The 22,124-nt window shown below is 52.5% G+C and overlaps 7 non-coding genes across 7 annotated transcripts; all 7 read left to right on the forward strand.

Annotated features, from left to right (window-relative positions):
• Nucleotides 1-6,421: 6,421 nt before the first annotated feature.
• LOC144985549 (5S ribosomal RNA) lies at nt 6,422-6,540 on the forward strand. Its single transcript, XR_013649378.1, has one exon. It is a non-coding gene; the product is annotated as a 5S ribosomal RNA (ribosomal RNA).
• Nucleotides 6,541-7,141: 601 nt separating this feature from the next.
• Nucleotides 7,142-7,260, forward strand: LOC144985560 (5S ribosomal RNA). The gene has a single exon (XR_013649389.1). It is a non-coding gene; the product is annotated as a 5S ribosomal RNA (ribosomal RNA).
• Nucleotides 7,261-7,860: 600 nt separating this feature from the next.
• On the forward strand, nt 7,861-7,979 carry LOC144985571 (5S ribosomal RNA). Its single transcript, XR_013649400.1, has one exon. It is a non-coding gene; the product is annotated as a 5S ribosomal RNA (ribosomal RNA).
• A 7,130-nt stretch (nt 7,980-15,109) lies between these two features.
• Nucleotides 15,110-15,228, forward strand: LOC144985582 (5S ribosomal RNA). Its single transcript, XR_013649411.1, has one exon. It is a non-coding gene; the product is annotated as a 5S ribosomal RNA (ribosomal RNA).
• Nucleotides 15,229-15,829: 601 nt separating this feature from the next.
• LOC144985593 (5S ribosomal RNA) lies at nt 15,830-15,948 on the forward strand. Its single transcript, XR_013649422.1, has one exon. It is a non-coding gene; the product is annotated as a 5S ribosomal RNA (ribosomal RNA).
• A 595-nt stretch (nt 15,949-16,543) lies between these two features.
• Nucleotides 16,544-16,662, forward strand: LOC144985605 (5S ribosomal RNA). Its single transcript, XR_013649434.1, has one exon. It is a non-coding gene; the product is annotated as a 5S ribosomal RNA (ribosomal RNA).
• A 591-nt stretch (nt 16,663-17,253) lies between these two features.
• On the forward strand, nt 17,254-17,372 carry LOC144985616 (5S ribosomal RNA). The gene has a single exon (XR_013649445.1). It is a non-coding gene; the product is annotated as a 5S ribosomal RNA (ribosomal RNA).
• The last annotated feature ends 4,752 nt before the right edge of the window (nt 17,373-22,124 follow it).

Raw genomic sequence — 22,124 nt, forward strand, 5'->3', positions numbered from 1 at the left:
GTCTGCTTTGTGTTTGTTTCTTTCTTTGTATTGTTTTTTTTTTCCTTTTTCCCTTATCTGTCTGCGTCTGGCTTTTCTCTCTGTGTGTGTGAGTGTGTGTGTGCGCTTTTCTCCTGCTCCCCACAGTCTTATGGCTGTTGGGGAGTTACTTTTCAGTCTCTTTTCTTTTTCTCCCTCTTTCTGCACAGTTTTTTCTTTCACTTTCACGGGGTTTTTCCCCCCCCCGTCTTGGGAGCATGGCTTCTGCGGGGGGGAGCTCTTCGGGTGATGGGCTGGGGTCTTTTTCCTCGAAGGGTGTGAGGAATGTGGGGAATGTGAAAGCGGCGTCCTCATTAGCTGCAGGTGCGGCGGCGCGGTCCGCTTCTGTTGCTACGGGGGGGGTGGAGAGATCACAGAGGGTGGATGGAGGAGAAACTTCGTCAATCAGGTATGAAAGGGATCTCACGATTCATGTGGAGCTGGTAGGTGAGGATCCTGTATCCGTGAGTGAACTGCTTCGGTACAGCAGGTTGCTCTGTGGGGGCGTGGTGGCGTGTCGTTCTGTGGGGCAAAAGCGATATGAATTGACGATGTCGAATGCGGTGGGGAGGGACAAACTATTGGATGGATTTAAAATTGGAAACACGACTGTGCAGGGGAGGAGCATCTCTAACGATGAGCTGGTAGTGTCTTTCCTGGGGCTGCCGGCGTATGTGACGGATGAAGAAATCTTGGAGAAGTTGGAGGGATGGAGAGTATCGGCGGTGTCTCCGATCAAACGGAGGATGTGGCCGGGCACTAGCGTGGCTGATGGGACGCGTTTTGTAAAAGTGAAATTTAATGAAAGCGTCCAGTCTTTGCCTTATTCGGCGAAATTTAACACGGCCACGGGACCAGAATTTTTTCGTGTCATCCACGATAAACAGGTGAAGGTCTGCAGGATCTGCATAAAACCGGGGCACATTGTCAGAGATTGCCCGGACTTTTTATGTAACAAGTGCGGCGTTCAGGGGCATTACGCCCGGGAATGTGTGTCTTCGATCCAGAAGTGTGCTGTCTGCCTCAACATGAAGGAGAACTGTGTGTGTCTAGGTGCCGCTGAGGAGACCGTGGCCTCTGATGTGAGTGACAGTGCGCGTGACAGCGCTTCGGAGGAAGACCTGTCTGACTCCGTGTCTGACGGACGCGTGTCTGCCGCGCGCCACAGCGCCGCTGCGGCGGGGCTTTCATCCACTGACGGAGGGGACGCTCTCGGACGGCAGGCGGAGGCGGGAAGCCCGGACCTGCTCCGAGCAACGGAGGTGTCAGAGGCGCACCGTTTGTCGACAGACGCGTTTCCCGTGAGGGAGGGTGAGCAGCACCCACAAATTGCCGCTACTCCCATCCGGGCGGGGGGGGCCCACGGAGCTGGTCCTGCCCCGATACCGTCTGGACCCGTGACGGGGGGAGCGCAGCACAAGAACGATGGCTCTGCCCCTGACCGGGCGGGGGGGGCCCACATAGTTGGTCCTACCCTGGTGACATCTGAACCCGTGGAGGGGGGGGCACAGCGGAGGAGCGCTGGCTCTGCCCTGGCCAGGGAGGGAGAGGCTGCGAACCTCTTCCAGACGACTGCCTTTTTGTCCCCTCGCGTCGTGAATCCCTCTGGGAATGTTGTGGGTGTGACGGATGATGAAGTGACAGGCTCTGATATGGAGGTCGACGTGCTTGCGCGTCCACAGAGGAGGTCACGGTCTCAGGGGAGCAGGAGGGGATCGAGGCAGCATAAGCAGAAGAAGACCTAGGTGTGATGTCCTTTTTAGTCTATTTCCTCATGATTAAACTCCTCAGCCTAAACATCAGAGGAGTTTGTGGGATGGACAAGGTGTCAGAAATCCTGAATGAACCCTGTGACATCCTTTGTCTACAAGAGGTGAGGTGGGATGCTGAGACCTGTGCTGCAGCTGAAAAGCTGTGGGGGGGCTCCGTCTTTTATGCAGTGGGTCCTTTGCGCTCTGCTGGGGTCGCTGTTTTCTTCAGGTCCGGGGTCTTTGACAGTGTGAACCTTCGGGTGGCAGATCCTGCAGGCCGTAAACTCATTGTGGAGTTTGAATGGGCGAGACGGAAGATGAGATTATTAAATCTATATGCTTCTAATGTTGAGAAGGAAAGAAAGATTTTTTTCCGTTCTCTCCGGCCCTTTGTGACGGAGGATTCACTCCTAGTGGGAGATTTGAATACGGTTCTGTCGCCAGCTGATGTTTCAGTGCGGAATGTTTTCAAGACAGATTTTGGACGGCAAGAACTTATCTCTGTCATGATGGACTACAACCTCGTCGACGTGTGGAGGCTGTTAAACCCTGGGAGGAGGGTTTTTTCCAGGAGGCAGATGGTGATGGGTGTCCTGAAGCAGTCTAGGATAGACCATGTCTTTTCTGCTGGAGGGGTGACACGTTTGGTTGACAGCGTTGCGTATCGTCCAAATGTGTGGAGCGATCACTCATGGGTGGAGGTGGTGCTTGACACGGTGGGTGCTAGGAAGGGTGGAGGTCTATGGATTTTAAATAACAGTGTTTTGGGTGAGGAAGGGTATCGCAGAAAGATTAAAACTTTACTGGGGTATTACAGGGATCAGATGGAAGATGACGTGGACTTCTTTTCTTGGTGGGAGGAATTGAAGGTCCGGATCCGGTTATCGACTATGGCATATTGCAAAAAAAGGAAGTGGAAGGCTCTGGAGGAGGAGAGGGACGTTAGGGCGATTCTGGAAAAAGAGGCAACCCTACTTGCGGATGACCCAGACCGTGATGTTACAGTTTATGAGGCTGCCCTGGCTCGGCTGAAGGGTTTTCAGGAGGAGAAGTGCAGGGCGGCTGCATTGAGAGCTAGGGTGAGGGACTTTGTGGAGGGTGAGAGGTCCTCGGCTTTCTTTCTGGGTTTAGAAAAAAAAAAGCAAGGCAGGTCCATCATCACGGCGCTGTACGACGCTGGAGGGAACGTGTGTACAGAGACAGATGAAATTCTGACTGTAGTGGAGAATTTTTATAAGGGCCTGTTTAATGGTGGTGGTAGTGATGAACATGCCGTGGAGGCCTGCGTGGGAGTTCTGACTGCCAGGGTGGGGGATGAGGATAAGACTGCATGTGATGCGGACATTACGGTGGAGGAGATCAGGAGAGCCATTGACAGACAAAACAGAAATAAATCTCCTGGTGCCGATGGTCTGACCGCTGAATTTTATCAATGTTTTCGGGATGACCTGGTGCCCCTTCTATCTAGGATGTTTGGTTCTTTCTGCCTGGGGCGACTGCCAACGCCCTCTTTTTGTTTAGGGACTGTTAAACTGCTGTTCAAAAATAAGGGTGACAGGGCGGACCTTGATAATTACAGGCCTATCACCTTGTTGAATACAGATTACAAAATCTTGACATCGGTGTTGGCTGAAAGGTTGAGGGAAGTGCTCCCCTCAATTTTGGGGTCTTCGCAGGCGTATGGGGTTCAGGGGAGACAGATAACGGACACGGTTCTTTCTCTTCTCTGCACGGTGGAGCATATGGAACGGTCGGGGGGATTTTTCTTAAATGTTGATTTTAGCAAAGCGTTTGATCGGGTGGAGCACGGGTTTTTGTGGAGGGTGTTAGATCGTTTTGGTTTTGGGGAACTTTTTATCTCTCGGATACGGGCACTTTATACCTCCGCTAGCAGTAAGGTGTTGTGCAATGGACATTCTACCGGCGTCTTCAGTATAACTCGGTCGATACGACAGGGCTGCCCGTTGTCGGCCATGTTGTTCAGCATCGCGGTGGAACCCCTGGCGGGCATGATTTCTGCTGATAACAGTGTTCGGGGTGTGGTCACGCCTGCGGGGAGGGAAATTAAAATCCTAGCGTATGCGGATGACACGAGCCTTGTGTTGAATGATGAGGCCAGTGTTGATGGGGCCTTGCGACAACTTCAGGCGTACTGTCGAGCCTCGGGCGCTAAGGTGAATGTCCACAAGTCTGAGATTTTCTTTTTGGGCTGCAGGGTCGACACGGTGAATAGATGGGGGTTTCGAGAGGCCACAGCTGGGGTTAGGGTGTTGGGGGTCTGGTTGGCCAGAACCCCTAGGGACACCATCCATCAAAACTGGACTGCGCTGGTGAAAAACCTGGCTCAGGTGTTGGCGTTGTGGAAAATGAGAAGGTTGACCCTGAGGGGTAAGGTCACGGTTTTGAATTCTCTGATCTTTTCGAAGATTAACTACGTGCTGTCTATCCTGCCCTTTCCTGTGCATTTCCAGACGCGCATCAATGAGTTGTTGTCTCTTTTCTTGTGGGGGTCGAGAGCGAACCAAATATCCAGGCTGACGCTGTCTCGGAATATTCAAGAGGGTGGGCTGGGTCTGGTGGAGTTGGGCGCCAGGAAGAAGGCTTTGCGCCTGAGACTGGTGGCCCGTCTCTTGGACCCGAGTCAAGTCCCTCACTGGAAGGATTATCTGGAGGATGACTTCTCTAGGCTTTTTCGACCTGGCCTTGCGGTATTCTGCCAGAGACGTCCGATGACGGCCTTTCAGGAATTGAGCCCTCTTTCCATAGAGCTGTTGTCGGCGTGGCATTCAGCTAGTGGTCTTGTAGTTCAATCCGTCTCCACCCCGTACCAGGTTTTGCATCAGCCACTGTTCCATAACGCGGTGCTCACACATGGGAGGCTTCCCCTCCAGTGTAGACTTCTGGAGGGAAGTGGTTGTCTCCTGGTGGGTGATATCATGGTTGGTGGGAGGCTGTGTGCGGTTACTGACGTTCTTTTGAGGTTTTGTGGTGGTATGACTCAGGGTGAGCGGTGGAGGGTGAAGCGGGGTTTTGCCCGGATCTCTTCCTCTGTTCCCCTGAGGTGGTTGGTTATTGTCAGGAGGGGTGGGCCTGTGCTGCAAGAGGCCAGTTTCTGTTTTCAGTTCTTGCAGGGTGGAGTGCCGGTTGCCGTGCAGTCTATAGCGACAAAGACCTGGTACCGGGCGATGCTCACCCTGGAGACCAAGGTCCCTGCGGCGGAAAGAGCATGGGGAGCAGTGTTTCCGGGTAAGGACCCTGCGAGTATTTGGAGGAGTCTGAAAGGGAGTATTTTCCCTCATTCAGTGTGGAATATGGATTTCAGGCTACGCCATAGAAAAATATATTCCAGTGTGGTTCTTCATCAGATTGATAAAGAACTGTATGATAGGACTTGTCCCGTCTGTGGCTATGTCCCTGAAACACTGGAACACATGTTTCTGGATTGTCTGGTTGTGAGGCCTTTCTGGCAGAGACTACGAGCGGCGCTGAAAGCCGGATGTTCCTTGGAGTGGGGCGTGGAGGAAGACTGGCAGTGGGCCTCGCTGTTCGGGATACCGAAAGAGGAGAGACGATCAGGATGGAAGGCGGCTGATTTACTTTTGGCGCTTGGCCGTTTTGCCATTTATCAGGCCAGGAACCTGCGACTTAAGGAAGGGCGTTCGATGGACCGATGGAGTTGTGTGAAGAGGATGTTGGGGGGACATCTACTGACGCTCGAGAAAGCGGACCCTGATGGAATGTGGCGGAGTGCTGAAATGACCAAGATTTTTTCTTGTGTGTACATGATGTAGTTTTAAGTTTAGTTTTGTGTTACTTTGGGATCTGTATTTTCTGCTTTGCAGGTCTGTTGTAGTTTTTGACTTTCTTTTGAATCTCCATCTGTAATGTTGTGATTGTTTCTTTTGTAAATATTTTAATTTCCTTTATAAATAAAAAAAAAAAAAAAAAAAAACACGCCCGATCTCGTCCGATCTCGGAAGCTAAGCAGGGTCGGGCCTGGTTAGTACTTGGATGGGAGACCGCCTGGGAATACCAGGTGCTGTAAGTTTTCCGGCTTTTGCTGGCATCCACCAAAGAGAAGGAAAATCACTCACACACCCCCACAAACAGCTTTGGGTACTTTGGTTTCCTTGTCATGCATTTGTGTCTTTGGTTTTTATTTTTCTGACACCACCGTTCTGTGACACATACAGCCACCAGAGAGCGCACCGGCCAGGAAATCAAACACACAGCTTTGGGTTTCTTGCTTTTTCATGTCCTTCTGTGTCTTTCTTTTCTTTTCTTTTCTTTTCTTTTCTTTTCTTTCTTTTTCTTTATTTATTTTTTTTTTTTTCTCTGACATGACCGTCCGGGCTTCATCCAAACTCTTCAGCGAGCTGCAGGGCAGTCAGCGCCGAGGTGCAAATGCACAAGCCTGCACCCTCTAGAAACGCTGCCGTCTCGGTGACGAGCCCACGCAGGTGTGTGTGTGTGGAAGGCCGCTGTGGCGCACCTGCTGGGGTGAAAGGTCACCGTTTTGGCTGCAGGTGGGTGTGTCCGCTCAGCAGGTGCACCAATCAGTGGCACAGAGTGAGTGGGTGAAGGGGCCGCTGGGAGCAGGCAGGAGTCTGGTGCAGGCAGCGCTTAAAGGGCTCTGCTCCACACAACCCTTCGCTTACGGCCATACCACCCTGAACACGCCCGATCTCGTCCGATCTCGGAAGCTAAGCAGGGTCGGGCCTGGTTAGTACTTGGATGGGAGACCGCCTGGGAATACCAGGTGCTGTAAGTTTTCCGGCTTTTGCTGGCATCCACCAAAGAGAAGGAAAATCACTCACACACCCCCACAAACAGCTTTGGGTACTTTGGTTTCCTTGTCATGCATTTGTGTCTTTGGTTTTTATTTTTCTGACACCACCGTTCTGTGACACATACAGCCACCAGAGAGCGCACCGGCCAGGAAATCAAACACACAGCTTTGGGTTTCTTGCTTTTTCATGTCCTTCTGTGTCTTTCTTTTCTTTTCTTTTCTTTTCTTTTCTTTTCTTTTTCTTTATTTTTTTTTTTTTTTTTTCTCTGACATGACCGTCCGGGCTTCATCCAAACTCTTCAGCGAGCTGCAGGGCAGTCAGCGCCGAGGTGCAAATGCACGAGCCTGCACCCTCTAGAAACGCTGCCGTCTCGGTGACGAGCCCACGCAGGTGTGTGTGTGTGGAAGGCCGCTGTGGCGCACCTGCTGGGGTGAAAGGTCACCGTTTTGGCTGCAGGTGGGTGTGTCCGCTCAGCAGGTGCACCAATCAGTGGCACAGAGTGAGTGGGTGAAGGGGCCGCTGGGAGCAGGCAGGAGTCTGGTGCAGGCAGCGCTTAAAGGGCTCTGCTCCACACAACCCTTCGCTTACGGCCATACCACCCTGAACACGCCCGATCTCGTCCGATCTCGGAAGCTAAGCAGGGTCGGGCCTGGTTAGTACTTGGATGGGAGACCGCCTGGGAATACCAGGTGCTGTAAGTTTTCCAGCTTTTGCTGGCATCCACCAAAGAGAAGGAAAATCACTCACACACCCCCACAAACAGCTTTGGGTACTTTGGTTTCCTTGTCATGCATTTGTGTCTTTGGTTTTTATTTTTCTGACACCACCGTTCTGTGACACATACAGCCACCAGAGAGCGCACCGGCCAGGAAATCAAACACACAGCTTTGGGTTTCTTGCTTTTTCATGTCCTTCTGTGTCTTTCTTTTCTTTTCTTTTCTTTTCTTTTCTTTCTTTTTCTTTATTTTATTTTTTTTTTTTTCTCTGACATGACCGTCCGGGCTTCATCCAAACTCTTCAGCGAGCTGCAGGGCAGTCAGCGCCGAGGTGCAAATGCACAAGCCTGCACCCTCTAGAAACGCTGCCGTCTCGGTGACGAGCCCACGCAGGTGTGTGTGTGTGGAAGGCCGCTGTGGCGCACCTGCTGGGGTGAAAGGTCACCGTTTTGGCTGCAGGTGGGTGTGTCCGCTCAGCAGGTGCACCAATCAGTGGCACAGAGTGAGTGGGTGAAGGGGCCGCTGGGAGCAGGCAGGAGTCTGGTGCAGGCAGCGCTTAAAGGGCTCTGCTCCACACAACCCTTCGCTTACGGCCATACCACCCTGAACACGCCCGATCTCGTCCGATCTCGGAAGCTAAGCAGGGTCGGGCCTGGTTAGTACTTGGATGGGAGACCGCCTGGGAATACCAGGTGCTGTAAGTTTTCCGGCTTTTGCTGGCATCCACCAAAGAGAAGGAAAATCACTCACACACCCCCACAAACAGCTTTGGGTACTTTGGTTTCCTTGTCATGCATTTGTGTCTTTGGTTTTTATTTTTCTGACACCACCGTTCTGTGACACATACAGCCACCAGAGAGCGCACCGGCCAGGAAATCAAACACACAGCTTTGGGTTTCTTGCTTTTTCATGTCCTTCTGTGTCTTTCTTTTCTTTTCTTTTCTTTTCTTTTCTTTTCTTTTTCTTTATTATTTTTTTTTTTTTTTCTCTGACATGACCGTCCGGGCTTCATCCAAACTCTTCAGCGAGCTGCAGGGCAGTCAGCGCCGAGGTGCAAATGCACGAGCCTGCACCCTCTAGAAACGCTGCCGTCTCGGTGACGAGCCCACGCAGGTGTGTGTGTGTGGAAGGCCGCTGTGGCGCACCTGCTGGGGTGAAAGGTCACCGTTTTGGCTGCAGGTGGGTGTGTCCGCTCAGCAGGTGCACCAATCAGTGGCACAGAGTGAGTGGGTGAAGGGGCCGCTGGGAGCAGGCAGGAGTCTGGTGCAGGCAGCGCTTAAAGGGCTCTGCTCCACACAACCCTTCGCTTACGGCCATACCACCCTGAACACGCATGCGCGAGTGCAGGAGGGTGTGACGTTGGTGACTGGAGTGTTCGGAGGATTGGTGAGCTTTTCGGCGTGTGTTTGGTGTGTCTGCTTTGTGTTTGTTTCTTTCTTTGTATTGTTTTTTTTTTCCTTTTTCCCTTATCTGTCTGCGTCTGGCTTTTCTCTCTGTGTGTGTGAGTGTGTGTGTGCGCTTTTCTCCTGCTCCCCACAGTCTTATGGCTGTTGGGGAGTTACTTTTCAGTCTCTTTTCTTTTTCTCCCTCTTTCTGCACAGTTTTTTCTTTCACTTTCACGGGGTTTTTCCCCCCCCCGTCTTGGGAGCATGGCTTCTGCGGGGGGGAGCTCTTCGGGTGATGGGCTGGGGTCTTTTTCCTCGAAGGGTGTGAGGAATGTGGGGAATGTGAAAGCGGCGTCCTCATTAGCTGCAGGTGCGGCGGCGCGGTCCGCTTCTGTTGCTACGGGGGGGGTGGAGAGATCACAGAGGGTGGATGGAGGAGAAACTTCGTCAATCAGGTATGAAAGGGATCTCACGATTCATGTGGAGCTGGTAGGTGAGGATCCTGTATCCGTGAGTGAACTGCTTCGGTACAGCAGGTTGCTCTGTGGGGGCGTGGTGGCGTGTCGTTCTGTGGGGCAAAAGCGATATGAATTGACGATGTCGAATGCGGTGGGGAGGGACAAACTATTGGATGGATTTAAAATTGGAAACACGACTGTGCAGGGGAGGAGCATCTCTAACGATGAGCTGGTAGTGTCTTTCCTGGGGCTGCCGGCGTATGTGACGGATGAAGAAATCTTGGAGAAGTTGGAGGGATGGAGAGTATCGGCGGTGTCTCCGATCAAACGGAGGATGTGGCCGGGCACTAGCGTGGCTGATGGGACGCGTTTTGTAAAAGTGAAATTTAATGAAAGCGTCCAGTCTTTGCCTTATTCGGCGAAATTTAACACGGCCACGGGACCGGAATTTTTTCGTGTCATCCACGATAAACAGGTGAAGGTCTGCAGGATCTGCATAAAACCGGGGCACATTGTCAGAGATTGCCCGGACTTTTTATGTAACAAGTGCGGCGTTCAGGGGCATTACGCCCGGGAATGTGTGTCTTCGATCCAGAAGTGTGCTGTCTGCCTCAACATGAAGGAGAACTGTGTGTGTCTAGGTGCCGCTGAGGAGACCGTGGCCTCTGATGTGAGTGACAGTGCGCGTGACAGCGCTTCGGAGGAAGACCTGTCTGACTCCGTGTCTGACGGACGCGTGTCTGCCGCGCGCCACAGCGCCGCTGCGGCGGGGCTTTCATCCACTGACGGAGGGGACGCTCTCGGACGGCAGGCGGAGGCGGGAAGCCCGGACCTGCTCCGAGCAACGGAGGTGTCAGAGGCGCACCGTTTGTCGACAGACGCGTTTCCCGTGAGGGAGGGTGAGCAGCACCCACAAATTGCCGCTACTCCCATCCGGGCGGGGGGGGCCCACGGAGCTGGTCCTGCCCCGATACCGTCTGGACCCGTGACGGGGGGAGCGCAGCACAAGAACGATGGCTCTGCCCCTGACCGGGCGGGGGGGGCCCACATAGTTGGTCCTACCCTGGTGACATCTGAACCCGTGGAGGGGGGGGCACAGCGGAGGAGCGCTGGCTCTGCCCTGGCCAGGGAGGGAGAGGCTGCGAACCTCTTCCAGACGACTGCCTTTTTGTCCCCTCGCGTCGTGAATCCCTCTGGGAATGTTGTGGGTGTGACGGATGATGAAGTGACAGGCTCTGATATGGAGGTCGACGTGCTTGCGCGTCCACAGAGGAGGTCACGGTCTCAGGGGAGCAGGAGGGGATCGAGGCAGCATAAGCAGAAGAAGACCTAGGTGTGATGTCCTTTTTAGTCTATTTCCTCATGATTAAACTCCTCAGCCTAAACATCAGAGGAGTTTGTGGGATGGACAAGGTGTCAGAAATCCTGAATGAACCCTGTGACATCCTTTGTCTACAAGAGGTGAGGTGGGATGCTGAGACCTGTGCTGCAGCTGAAAAGCTGTGGGGGGGCTCCGTCTTTTATGCAGTGGGTCCTTTGCGCTCTGCTGGGGTCGCTGTTTTCTTCAGGTCCGGGGTCTTTGACAGTGTGAACCTTCGGGTGGCAGATCCTGCAGGCCGTAAACTCATTGTGGAGTTTGAATGGGCGAGACGGAAGATGAGATTATTAAATCTATATGCTTCTAATGTTGAGAAGGAAAGAAAGATTTTTTTCCGTTCTCTCCGGCCCTTTGTGACGGAGGATTCACTCCTAGTGGGAGATTTGAATACGGTTCTGTCGCCAGCTGATGTTTCAGTGCGGAATGTTTTCAAGACAGATTTTGGACGGCAAGAACTTATCTCTGTCATGATGGACTACAACCTCGTCGACGTGTGGAGGCTGTTAAACCCTGGGAGGAGGGTTTTTTCCAGGAGGCAGATGGTGATGGGTGTCCTGAAGCAGTCTAGGATAGACCATGTCTTTTCTGCTGGAGGGGTGACACGTTTGGTTGACAGCGTTGCGTATCGTCCAAATGTGTGGAGCGATCACTCATGGGTGGAGGTGGTGCTTGACACGGTGGGTGCTAGGAAGGGTGGAGGTCTATGGATTTTAAATAACAGTGTTTTGGGTGAGGAAGGGTATCGCAGAAAGATTAAAACTTTACTGGGGTATTACAGGGATCAGATGGAAGATGACGTGGACTTCTTTTCTTGGTGGGAGGAATTGAAGGTCCGGATCCGGTTATCGACTATGGCATATTGCAAAAAAAGGAAGTGGAAGGCTCTGGAGGAGGAGAGGGACGTTAGGGCGATTCTGGAAAAAGAGGCAACCCTACTTGCGGATGACCCAGACCGTGATGTTACAGTTTATGAGGCTGCCCTGGCTCGGCTGAAGGGTTTTCAGGAGGAGAAGTGCAGGGCGGCTGCATTGAGAGCTAGGGTGAGGGACTTTGTGGAGGGTGAGAGGTCCTCGGCTTTCTTTCTGGGTTTAGAAAAAAAAAAGCAAGGCAGGTCCATCATCACGGCGCTGTACGACGCTGGAGGGAACGTGTGTACAGAGACAGATGAAATTCTGACTGTAGTGGAGAATTTTTATAAGGGCCTGTTTAATGGTGGTGGTAGTGATGAACATGCCGTGGAGGCCTGCGTGGGAGTTCTGACTGCCAGGGTGGGGGATGAGGATAAGACTGCATGTGATGCGGACATTACGGTGGAGGAGATCAGGAGAGCCATTGACAGACAAAACAGAAATAAATCTCCTGGTGCCGATGGTCTGACCGCTGAATTTTATCAATGTTTTCGGGATGACCTGGTGCCCCTTCTATCTAGGATGTTTGGTTCTTTCTGCCTGGGGCGACTGCCAACGCCCTCTTTTTGTTTAGGGACTGTTAAACTGCTGTTCAAAAATAAGGGTGACAGGGCGGACCTTGATAATTACAGGCCTATCACCTTGTTGAATACAGATTACAAAATCTTGACATCGGTGTTGGCTGAAAGGTTGAGGGAAGTGCTCCCCTCAATTTTGGGGTCTTCGCAGGCGTATGGGGTTCAGGGGAGACAGATAACGGACACGGTTCTTTCTCTTCTCTGCACGGTGGAGCATATGGAACGGTCGGGGGGATTTTTCTTAAATGTTGATTTTAGCAAAGCGTTTGATCGGGTGGAGCACGGGTTTTTGTGGAGGGTGTTAGATCGTTTTGGTTTTGGGGAACTTTTTATCTCTCGGATACGGGCACTTTATACCTCCGCTAGCAGTAAGGTGTTGTGCAATGGACATTCTACCGGCGTCTTCAGTATAACTCGGTCGATACGACAGGGCTGCCCGTTGTCGGCCATGTTGTTCAGCATCGCGGTGGAACCCCTGGCGGGCATGATTTCTGCTGATAACAGTGTTCGGGGTGTGGTCACGCCTGCGGGGAGGGAAATTAAAATCCTAGCGTATGCGGATGACACGAGCCTTGTGTTGAATGATGAGGCCAGTGTTGATGGGGCCTTGCGACAACTTCAGGCGTACTGTCGAGCCTCGGGCGCTAAGGTGAATGTCCACAAGTCTGAGATTTTCTTTTTGGGCTGCAGGGTCGACACGGTGAATAGATGGGGGTTTCGAGAGGCCACAGCTGGGGTTAGGGTGTTGGGGGTCTGGTTGGCCAGAACCCCTAGGGACACCATCCATCAAAACTGGACTGCGCTGGTGAAAAACCTGGCTCAGGTGTTGGCGTTGTGGAAAATGAGAAGGTTGACCCTGAGGGGTAAGGTCACGGTTTTGAATTCTCTGATCTTTTCGAAGATTAACTACGTGCTGTCTATCCTGCCCTTTCCTGTGCATTTCCAGACGCGCATCAATGAGTTGTTGTCTCTTTTCTTGTGGGGGTCGAGAGCGAACCAAATATCCAGGCTGACGCTGTCTCGGAATATTCAAGAGGGTGGGCTGGGTCTGGTGGAGTTGGGCGCCAGGAAGAAGGCTTTGCGCCTGAGACTGGTGGCCCGTCTCTTGGACCCGAGTCAAGTCCCTCACTGGAAGGATTATCTGGAGGATGACTTCTCTAGGCTTTTTCGACCTGGCCTTGCGGTATTCTGCCAGAGACGTCCGATGACGGCCTTTCAGGAATTGAGCCCTCTTTCCATAGAGCTGTTGTCGGCGTGGCATTCAGCTAGTGGTCTTGTAGTTCAATCCGTCTCCACCCCGTACCAGGTTTTGCATCAGCCACTGTTCCATAACGCGGTGCTCACACATGGGAGGCTTCCCCTCCAGTGTAGACTTCTGGAGGGAAGTGGTTGTCTCCTGGTGGGTGATATCATGGTTGGTGGGAGGCTGTGTGCGGTTACTGACGTTCTTTTGAGGTTTTGTGGTGGTATGACTCAGGGTGAGCGGTGGAGGGTGAAGCGGGGTTTTGCCCGGATCTCTTCCTCTGTTCCCCTGAGGTGGTTGGTTATTGTCAGGAGGGGTGGGCCTGTGCTGCAAGAGGCCAGTTTCTGTTTTCAGTTCTTGCAGGGTGGAGTGCCGGTTGCCGTGCAGTCTATAGCGACAAAGACCTGGTACCGGGCGATGCTCACCCTGGAGACCAAGGTCCCTGCGGCGGAAAGAGCATGGGGAGCAGTGTTTCCGGGTAAGGACCCTGCGAGTATTTGGAGGAGTCTGAAAGGGAGTATTTTCCCTCATTCAGTGTGGAATATGGATTTCAGGCTACGCCATAGAAAAATATATTCCAGTGTGGTTCTTCATCAGATTGATAAAGAACTGTATGATAGGACTTGTCCCGTCTGTGGCTATGTCCCTGAAACACTGGAACACATGTTTCTGGATTGTCTGGTTGTGAGGCCTTTCTGGCAGAGACTACGAGCGGCGCTGAAAGCCGGATGTTCCTTGGAGTGGGGCGTGGAGGAAGACTGGCAGTGGGCCTCGCTGTTCGGGATACCGAAAGAGGAGAGACGATCAGGATGGAAGGCGGCTGATTTACTTTTGGCGCTTGGCCGTTTTGCCATTTATCAGGCCAGGAACCTGCGACTTAAGGAAGGGCGTTCGATGGACCGATGGAGTTGTGTGAAGAGGATGTTGGGGGGACATCTACTGACGCTCGAGAAAGCGGACCCTGATGGAATGTGGCGGAGTGCTGAAATGACCAAGATTTTTTCTTGTGTGTACATGATGTAGTTTTAAGTTTAGTTTTGTGTTACTTTGGGATCTGTATTTTCTGCTTTGCAGGTCTGTTGTAGTTTTTGACTTTCTTTTGAATCTCCATCTGTAATGTTGTGATTGTTTCTTTTGTAAATATTTTAATTTCCTTTATAAATAAAAAAAAAAAAAAAAAAAAACACGCCCGATCTCGTCCGATCTCGGAAGCTAAGCAGGGTCGGGCCTGGTTAGTACTTGGATGGGAGACCGCCTGGGAATACCAGGTGCTGTAAGTTTTCCGGCTTTTGCTGGCATCCACCAAAGAGAAGGAAAATCACTCACACACCCCCACAAACAGCTTTGGGTACTTTGGTTTCCTTGTCATGCATTTGTGTCTTTGGTTTTTATTTTTCTGACACCACCGTTCTGTGACACATACAGCCACCAGAGAGCGCACCGGCCAGGAAATCAAACACACAGCTTTGGGTTTCTTGCTTTTTCATGTCCTTCTGTGTCTTTCTTTTCTTTTCTTTTCTTTTCTTTTCTTTTCTTTCTTTTTCTTTTTTTTTTTTTTTTTTTTTCTCTGACATGACCGTCCGGGCTTCATCCAAACTCTTCAGCGAGCTGCAGGGCAGTCAGCGCCGAGGTGCAAATGCACGAGCCTGCACCCTCTAGAAACGCTGCCGTCTCGGTGACGAGCCCACGCAGGTGTGTGTGTGTGGAAGGCCGCTGTGGCGCACCTGCTGGGGTGAAAGGTCACCGTTTTGGCTGCAGGTGGGTGTGTCCGCTCAGCAGGTGCACCAATCAGTGGCACAGAGTGAGTGGGTGAAGGGGCCGCTGGGAGCAGGCAGGAGTCTGGTGCAGGCAGCGCTTAAAGGGCTCTGCTCCACACAACCCTTCGCTTACGGCCATACCACCCTGAACACGCCCGATCTCGTCCGATCTCGGAAGCTAAGCAGGGTCGGGCCTGGTTAGTACTTGGATGGGAGACCGCCTGGGAATACCAGGTGCTGTAAGTTTTCCGGCTTTTGCTGGCATCCACCAAAGAGAAGGAAAATCACTCACACACCCCCACAAACAGCTTTGGGTACTTTGGTTTCCTTGTCATGCATTTGTGTCTTTGGTTTTTATTTTTCTGACACCACCGTTCTGTGACACATACAGCCACCAGAGAGCGCACCGGCCAGGAAATCAAACACACAGCTTTGGGTTTCTTGCTTTTTCATGTCCTTCTGTGTCTTTCTTTTCTTTTCTTTTCTTTTCTTTTCTTTTCTTTTTCTTTATTTTTTTTTTTTTTTTTTCTCTGACATGACCGTCCGGGCTTCATCCAAACTCTTCAGCGAGCTGCAGGGCAGTCAGCGCCGAGGTGCAAATGCACAAGCCTGCACCCTCTAGAAACGCTGCCGTCTCGGTGACGAGCCCACGCAGGTGTGTGTGTGTGGAAGGCCGCTGTGGCGCACCTGCTGGGGTGAAAGGTCACCGTTTTGGCTGCAGGTGGGTGTGTCCGCTCAGCAGGTGCACCAATCAGTGGCACAGAGTGAGTGGGTGAAGGGGCCGCTGGGAGCAGGCAGGAGTCTGGTGCAGGCAGCGCTTAAAGGGCTCTGCTCCACACAACCCTTCGCTTACGGCCATACCACCCTGAACACGCCCGATCTCGTCCGATCTCGGAAGCTAAGCAGGGTCGGGCCTGGTTAGTACTTGGATGGGAGACCGCCTGGGAATACCAGGTGCTGTAAGTTTTCCGGCTTTTGCTGGCATCCACCAAAGAGAAGGAAAATCACTCACACACCCCCACAAACAGCTTTGGGTACTTTGGTTTCCTTGTCATGCATTTGTGTCTTTGGTTTTTATTTTTCTGACACCACCGTTCTGTGACACATACAGCCACCAGAGAGCGCACCGGCCAGGAAATCAAACACACAGCTTTGGGTTTCTTGCTTTTTCATGTCCTTCTGTGTCTTTCTTTTCTTTTCTTTTCTTTTCTTTTCTTTTTCTTTTTTTTTTTTTTTTTTTTTCTCTGACATGACCGTCCGGGCTTCATCCAAACTCTTCAGCGAGCTGCAGGGCAGTCAGCGCCGAGGTGCAAATGCACAAGCCTGCACCCTCTAGAAACGCTGCCGTCTCGGTGACGAGCCCACGCAGGTGTGTGTGTGTGGAAGGCCGCTGTGGCGCACCTGCTGGGGTGAAAGGTCACCGTTTTGGCTGCAGGTGGGTGTGTCCGCTCAGCAGGTGCACCAATCAGTGGCACAGAGTGAGTGGGTGAAGGGGCCGCTGGGAGCAGGCAGGAGTCTGGTGCAGGCAGCGCTTAAAGGGCTCTGCTCCACACAACCCTTCGCTTACGGCCATACCACCCTGAACACGCCCGATCTCGTCCGATCTCGGAAGCTAAGCAGGGTCGGGCCTGGTTAGTACTTGGATGGGAGACCGCCTGGGAATACCAGGTGCTGTAAGTTTTCCGGCTTTTGCTGGCATCCACCAAAGAGAAGGAAAATCACTCACACACCCCCACAAACAGCTTTGGGTACTTTGGTTTCCTTGTCATGCATTTGTGTCTTTGGTTTTTATTTTTCTGACACCACCGTTCTGTGACACATACAGCCACCAGAGAGCGCACCGGCCAGGAAATCAAACACACAGCTTTGGGTTTCTTGCTTTTTCATGTCCTTCTGTGTCTTTCTTTTCTTTTCTTTTCTTTCTTTTTCTTTTTTTTTTTTTTTTTTTTTGTCTCTGACATGACCGTCCGGGCTTCATCCAAACTCTTCAGCGAGCTGCAGGGCAGTCAGCGCCGAGGTGCAAATGCACGAGCCTGCACCCTCTAGAAACGCTGCCGTCTCGGTGACGAGCCCACGCAGGTGTGTGTGTGTGGAAGGCCGCTGTGGCGCACCTGCTGGGGTGAAAGGTCACCGTTTTGGCTGCAGGTGGGTGTGTCCGCTCAGCAGGTGCACCAATCAGTGGCACAGAGTGAGTGGGTGAAGGGGCCGCTGGGAGCAGGCAGGAGTCTGGTGCAGGCAGCGCTTAAAGGGCTCTGCTCCACACAACCCTTCGCTTACGGCCATACCACCCTGAACACGCCCGATCTCGTCCGATCTCGGAAGCTAAGCAGGGTCGGGCCTGGTTAGTACTTGGATGGGAGACCGCCTGGGAATACCAGGTGCTGTAAGTTTTCCGGCTTTTGCTGGCATCCACCAAAGAGAAGGAAAATCACTCACACACCCCCACAAACAGCTTTGGGTACTTTGGTTTCCTTGTCATGCATTTGTGTCTTTGGTTTTTATTTTTCTGACACCACCGTTCTGTGACACATACAGCCACCAGAGAGCGCACCGGCCAGGAAATCAAACACACAGCTTTGGGTTTCTTGCTTTTTCATGTCCTTCTGTGTCTTTCTTTTCTTTTCTTTTCTTTTCTTTTTCTTTTTTTTTTTTTTTTTTTTTTTTTTTCTCTGACATGACCGTCCGGGCTTCATCCAAACTCTTCAGCGAGCTGCAGGGCAGTCAGCGCCGAGGTGCAAATGCACGAGCCTGCACCCTCTAGAAACGCTGCCGTCTCGGTGACGAGCCCACGCAGGTGTGTGTGTGTGGAAGGCCGCTGTGGCGCACCTGCTGGGGTGAAAGGTCACCGTTTTGGCTGCAGGTGGGTGTGTCCGCTCAGCAGGTGCACCAATCAGTGGCACAGAGTGAGTGGGTGAAGGGGCCGCTGGGAGCAGGCAGGAGTCTGGTGCAGGCAGCGCTTAAAGGGCTCTGCTCCACACAACCCTTCGCTTACGGCCATACCACCCTGAACACGCATGCGCGAGTGCAGGAGGGTGTGACGTTGGTGACTGGAGTGTTCGGAGGATTGGTGAGCTTTTCGGCGTGTGTTTGGTGTGTCTGCTTTGTGTTTGTTTCTTTCTTTGTATTGTTTTTTTTTTCCTTTTTCCCTTATCTGTCTGCGTCTGGCTTTTCTCTCTGTGTGTGTGAGTGTGTGTGTGCGCTTTTCTCCTGCTCCCCACAGTCTTATGGCTGTTGGGGAGTTACTTTTCAGTCTCTTTTCTTTTTCTCCCTCTTTCTGCACAGTTTTTTCTTTCACTTTCACGGGGTTTTTCCCCCCCCCCGTCTTGGGAGCATGGCTTCTGCGGGGGGGAGCTCTTCGGGTGATGGGCTGGGGTCTTTTTCCTCGAAGGGTGTGAGGAATGTGGGGAATGTGAAAGCGGCGTCCTCATTAGCTGCAGGTGCGGCGGCGCGGTCCGCTTCTGTTGCTACGGGGGGGGTGGAGAGATCACAGAGGGTGGATGGAGGAGAAACTTCGTCAATCAGGTATGAAAGGGATCTCACGATTCATGTGGAGCTGGTAGGTGAGGATCCTGTGTCCGTGAGTGAACTGCTTCGGTACAGCAGGTTGCTCTGTGGGGGCGTGGTGGCGTGTCGTTCTGTGGGGCAAAAGCGATATGAATTGACGATGTCGAATGCGGTGGGGAGGGACAAACTATTGGATGGATTTAAAATTGGAAACACGACTGTGCAGGGGAGGAGCATCTCTAACGATGAGCTGGTAGTGTCTTTCCTGGGGCTGCCGGCGTATGTGACGGATGAAGAAATCTTGGAGAAGTTGGAGGGATGGAGAGTATCGGCGGTGTCTCCGATCAAACGGAGGATGTGGCCGGGCACTAGCGTGGCTGATGGGACGCGTTTTGTAAAAGTGAAATTTAATGAAAGCGTCCAGTCTTTGCCTTATTCGGCGAAATTTAACACGGCCACGGGACCAGAATTTTTTCGTGTCATCCACGATAAACAGGTGAAGGTCTGCAGGATCTGCATAAAACCGGGGCACATTGTCAGAGATTGCCCGGACTTTTTATGTAACAAGTGCGGCGTTCAGGGGCATTACGCCCGGGAATGTGTGTCTTCGATCCAGAAGTGTGCTGTCTGCCTCAACATGAAGGAGAACTGTGTGTGTCTAGGTGCCGCTGAGGAGACCGTGGCCTCTGATGTGAGTGACAGTGCGCGTGACAGCGCTTCGGAGGAAGACCTGTCTGACTCCGTGTCTGACGGACGCGTGTCTGCCGCGCGCCACAGCGCCGCTGCGGCGGGGCTTTCATCCACTGACGGAGGGGACGCTCTCGGACGGCAGGCGGAGGCGGGAAGCCCGGACCTGCTCCGAGCAACGGAGGTGTCAGAGGCGCACCGTTTGTCGACAGACGCGTTTCCCGTGAGGGAGGGTGAGCAGCACCCACAAATTGCCGCTACTCCCATCCGGGCGGGGGGGGCCCACGGAGCTGGTCCTGCCCCGATACCGTCTGGACCCGTGACGGGGGGAGCGCAGCACAAGAACGATGGCTCTGCCCCTGACCGGGCGGGGGGGGCCCACATAGTTGGTCCTACCCTGGTGACATCTGAACCCGTGGAGGGGGGGGCACAGCGGAGGAGCGCTGGCTCTGCCCTGGCCAGGGAGGGAGAGGCTGCGAACCTCTTCCAGACGACTGCCTTTTTGTCCCCTCGCGTCGTGAATCCCTCTGGGAATGTTGTGGGTGTGACGGATGATGAAGTGACAGGCTCTGATATGGAGGTCGACGTGCTTGCGCGTCCACAGAGGAGGTCACGGTCTCAGGGGAGCAGGAGGGGATCGAGGCAGCATAAGCAGAAGAAGACCTAGGTGTGATGTCCTTTTTAGTCTATTTCCTCATGATTAAACTCCTCAGCCTAAACATCAGAGGAGTTTGTGGGATGGACAAGGTGTCAGAAATCCTGAATGAACCCTGTGACATCCTTTGTCTACAAGAGGTGAGGTGGGATGCTGAGACCTGTGCTGCAGCTGAAAAGCTGTGGGGGGGCTCCGTCTTTTATGCAGTGGGTCCTTTGCGCTCTGCTGGGGTCGCTGTTTTCTTCAGGTCCGGGGTCTTTGACAGTGTGAACCTTCGGGTGGCAGATCCTGCAGGCCGTAAACTCATTGTGGAGTTTGAATGGGCGAGACGGAAGATGAGATTATTAAATCTATATGCTTCTAATGTTGAGAAGGAAAGAAAGATTTTTTTCCGTTCTCTCCGGCCCTTTGTGACGGAGGATTCACTCCTAGTGGGAGATTTGAATACGGTTCTGTCGCCAGCTGATGTTTCAGTGCGGAATGTTTTCAAGACAGATTTTGGACGGCAAGAACTTATCTCTGTCATGATGGACTACAACCTCGTCGACGTGTGGAGGCTGTTAAACCCTGGGAGGAGGGTTTTTTCCAGGAGGCAGATGGTGATGGGTGTCCTGAAGCAGTCTAGGATAGACCATGTCTTTTCTGCTGGAGGGGTGACACGTTTGGTTGACAGCGTTGCGTATCGTCCAAATGTGTGGAGCGATCACTCATGGGTGGAGGTGGTGCTTGACACGGTGGGTGCTAGGAAGGGTGGAGGTCTATGGATTTTAAATAACAGTGTTTTGGGTGAGGAAGGGTATCGCAGAAAGATTAAAACTTTACTGGGGTATTACAGGGATCAGATGGAAGATGACGTGGACTTCTTTTCTTGGTGGGAGGAATTGAAGGTCCGGATCCGGTTATCGACTATGGCATATTGCAAAAAAAGGAAGTGGAAGGCTCTGGAGGAGGAGAGGGACGTTAGGGCGATTCTGGAAAAAGAGGCAACCCTACTTGCGGATGACCCAGACCGTGATGTTACAGTTTATGAGGCTGCCCTGGCTCGGCTGAAGGGTTTTCAGGAGGAGAAGTGCAGGGCGGCTGCATTGAGAGCTAGGGTGAGGGACTTTGTGGAGGGTGAGAGGTCCTCGGCTTTCTTTCTGGGTTTAGAAAAAAAAAAGCAAGGCAGGTCCATCATCACGGCGCTGTACGACGCTGGAGGGAACGTGTGTACAGAGACAGATGAAATTCTGACTGTAGTGGAGAATTTTTATAAGGGCCTGTTTAATGGTGGTGGTAGTGATGAACATGCCGTGGAGGCCTGCGTGGGAGTTCTGACTGCCAGGGTGGGGGATGAGGATAAGACTGCATGTGATGCGGACATTACGGTGGAGGAGATCAGGAGAGCCATTGACAGACAAAACAGAAATAAATCTCCTGGTGCCGATGGTCTGACCGCTGAATTTTATCAATGTTTTCGGGATGACCTGGTGCCCCTTCTATCTAGGATGTTTGGTTCTTTCTGCCTGGGGCGACTGCCAACGCCCTCTTTTTGTTTAGGGACTGTTAAACTGCTGTTCAAAAATAAGGGTGACAGGGCGGACCTTGATAATTACAGGCCTATCACCTTGTTGAATACAGATTACAAAATCTTGACATCGGTGTTGGCTGAAAGGTTGAGGGAAGTGCTCCCCTCAATTTTGGGGTCTTCGCAGGCGTATGGGGTTCAGGGGAGACAGATAACGGACACGGTTCTTTCTCTTCTCTGCACGGTGGAGCATATGGAACGGTCGGGGGGATTTTTCTTAAATGTTGATTTTAGCAAAGCGTTTGATCGGGTGGAGCACGGGTTTTTGTGGAGGGTGTTAGATCGTTTTGGTTTTGGGGAACTTTTTATCTCTCGGATACGGGCACTTTATACCTCCGCTAGCAGTAAGGTGTTGTGCAATGGACATTCTACCGGCGTCTTCAGTATAACTCGGTCGATACGACAGGGCTGCCCGTTGTCGGCCATGTTGTTCAGCATCGCGGTGGAACCCCTGGCGGGCATGATTTCTGCTGATAACAGTGTTCGGGGTGTGGTCACGCCTGCGGGGAGGGAAATTAAAATCCTAGCGTATGCGGATGACACGAGCCTTGTGTTGAATGATGAGGCCAGTGTTGATGGGGCCTTGCGACAACTTCAGGCGTACTGTCGAGCCTCGGGCGCTAAGGTGAATGTCCACAAGTCTGAGATTTTCTTTTTGGGCTGCAGGGTCGACACGGTGAATAGATGGGGGTTTCGAGAGGCCACAGCTGGGGTTAGGGTGTTGGGGGT

Source organism: Oryzias latipes, chromosome 16 (genome assembly GCF_053564925.1).
Source record: "Oryzias latipes strain Hd-rR chromosome 16, Olatipes_Hd-rR_3.1".
Lineage (NCBI taxonomy): Eukaryota > Metazoa > Chordata > Actinopteri > Beloniformes > Adrianichthyidae > Oryzias > Oryzias latipes.